Here is a 2790-nt window from a genome sequence, read left to right as displayed (position 1 = left end):
CAGTTAACAGTGCACCATTCGTCCAAATGGTCGATACTTCCGCTGTTGTTGTGTCATGTGCTCCCTCCCCCTTCCGAACTGAGCCTACTCCCTCCCTCCCACTTTGTATTCAGTGTAAAAATAGCATTCAGTGCGCATTCCTTCCCTACTTCTCTTCTCCCTTCTTGTTTTTCAACCTTTTCATTCCAGTTAACAGTGCACCATTTGTCCAAACGGTCGGTACTTCCGCTGTTGTTGTATCTTGTGCTCTCTCCCCCTCCCGAACTGAGCTTACTCCCTCCCTCCCACTTTGTATTCAGTGTAAAAACAGCACTCAGCGCGCATTCCTTCCCTACTTCTCTTCTCCCTTCTTGTTTTTCAACCTTTTCGTCCCAGTTAACAGTGCACCATTTGTCCAAACGGTTGGTACTTCCGCTGTTGTATTTTGTGCTCTCTCCCCCCTCCCAAACTGAGCTTACTCCCTCCCTCCCACTTTGTATTCAGTGTAAAAATAGCACTCAGCGCGCATTCCTTCCCTACTTCTCTTCTCCCTTCTTGTTTTTCAACCTTTTCATTCCAGTTAACAGTGCACCATTCGTCCAAACGGTCGATACTTCCGCTGTTGTTGTGTCATGTGCTCTCCCCCCCCTCCCAAACTGAGCCTACTCCCTCCCTCCCACTTTGTATTCAGTGTAAAAATAGCACTCAGCGCGCATTCCTTCCCTACTTCTCTTCTCCCTTCTTGTTTTTCAACCTTTTCATTCCAGTTAACAGTGCACCATTTGTCCAAACGGTCGGTTCTTCCGCTGTTGTTGTGTCATGTGCTCTCCCCCCTCTCCCAAACTGAGCCTACTCCCTCCCTCCCACTTTGTATTCAGTGTAAAAATAGCACTCAGCGCGCATTCCTTCCCAACTTGTCTTCTCCCTTCTTGTTTTTCAACCTTTTCATTCCAGTTAACAGTGCACCATTCGTCCAAACGGTCGATACTTCCGCTGTTGTTGTGTCATGTGCTCCCCCCCCCTCCCAAACTGAGCTTACTCCCTCCCTCCCACTTTGTATTCAGTGTAAAAATAGCACTCAGCGCGCATTCCTTCCCTACTTCTCTTCTCCCTTCTTGTTTTTCAGCCTTTTCGTTCCAGTTAACAGTGCACCATTCGTCCAAATGGTCGGTTCTTCCGCTGTTGTTGTGTCATGTGCTCTCCCCCCCTTCCCAAACTGAGCCTACTCCCTCCCTCCCACTTTGTATTCAGTGTAAAAATAGCACTCAGTGCGCATTCCTTCCCTACTTCTCTTCTCCCTTCTTGTTTTTCAACCTTTTCATTCCAGTTAACAGTGCACCATTTGTCCAAACGGTCGGTTCTTCCGCTGTTGTTGTGTCATGTGCTCTCCCCCCCCTCCCAAACTGAGCTTACTCCCTCCCTCCCACTTTGTATTCAGTGTAAAAAGAGCACTCAGCGCGCATTCCTTCCGTACTTGTCTTCTCCCTTCTTGTTTTTCAACCTTTTCGTCCCAGTTAACAGTGCACCATTTGTCCAAACGGTCGATACTTCCGCTGTTGTTGTGTCATGTGCTCTCCCCCCCCTACCAAACTGAGCCTACTCCCTCCCTCCCACTTTGTATTCAGTGTAAAAATAGCACTCAGCGCGCATTCCTTCCCTACTTCTCTTCTCCCTTCTTGTTTTTCAACCTTTTCGTTCCAGTTAACAGTGCACCATTTGTCCAAATGGTCGATACTTCCGCTGTTGTTGTGTCATGCGCTCTCCCCCCCCTCCCAAACTGAGCCTACTCCCTCCCTCCCACTTTGTATTCAGTGTAAAAAGAGCACTTAGCGCGCATTCCTTCCCTACTTCTCTTCTCCCTTCTTGTTTTTCAACCTTTTCGTTCCAGTTAACAGTGCACCATTCGTCCAAATGGTCGATACTTCCGCTGTTGTTGTGTCATGTGCTCTCCCCCCCTCCCAAACTGAGCCTACTCCCTCCCTCCCACTTTGTATTCAGTGTAAAAAGAGCACTTAGCGCGCATTCCTTCCGAACTTCTCTTCTCCCTTCTTGTTTTTCAACCTTTTCATTCCAGTTAACAGTGCACCATTTGTCCAAACGGTCGGTTCTTCCGCTGTTGTTGTGTCATGTGCTCTCCCCCCCTCCCAAACTGAGCCTACTCCCTCCCTCCCACTTTGTATTCAGTGTAAAAATAGCACTCAGCGCGCATTCCTTCCCTACTTCTCTTCTCCCTTCTTGTTTTTCAACCTTTTCATTCCAGTTAACAGTGCACCATTCGTCCAAACGGTCGGTTTTTCTGCTGTTGTTGTGTCATGTGCTCTCCCCCCTTCCCAAACTGAGCCTACTCCCTCCCTCCCACTTTGTATTCAGTGTAAAAATAGCACTCAGCGCGCATTCCTTCCCTACTTCTCTTCTCCCTTCTTGTTTTTCAACCTTTTCGTTCCAGTTAACAGTGCACCATTCGTCCAAATGGTCGATACTTCCGCTGTTGTTGTATCTTGTGCTCTCTCCCCCCTCCCAAACTGAGCTTACTCCCTCCCTCCCACTTTGTATTCAGGGTAAAAATAGCACTCAGCGCGCATTCCTTCCCTACTTCTCTTCTCCCTTCTTGTTTTTCAACCTTTTCGTCCCAGTTAACAGTGCACCATTCGTCCAAACGGTCGATACTTCCGCTGTTGTTGTGTCATGTGCTCTCCCCCCCCTCCCAAACTGAGCCTACTCCCTCCCTCCCACTTTGTATTCAGTGTAAAAATAGCACTCAGTGCGCATTCCTTCCCTACTTCTCTTCTCCCTTCTTGTTTTTCAACCTTT

The sequence above is a fragment of the Nerophis lumbriciformis genome, linkage group LG20, assembly GCF_033978685.3.
Source record: "Nerophis lumbriciformis linkage group LG20, RoL_Nlum_v2.1, whole genome shotgun sequence".
NCBI lineage: Eukaryota > Metazoa > Chordata > Actinopteri > Syngnathiformes > Syngnathidae > Nerophis > Nerophis lumbriciformis.
This window is presented reverse-complemented; position numbering follows the sequence as displayed.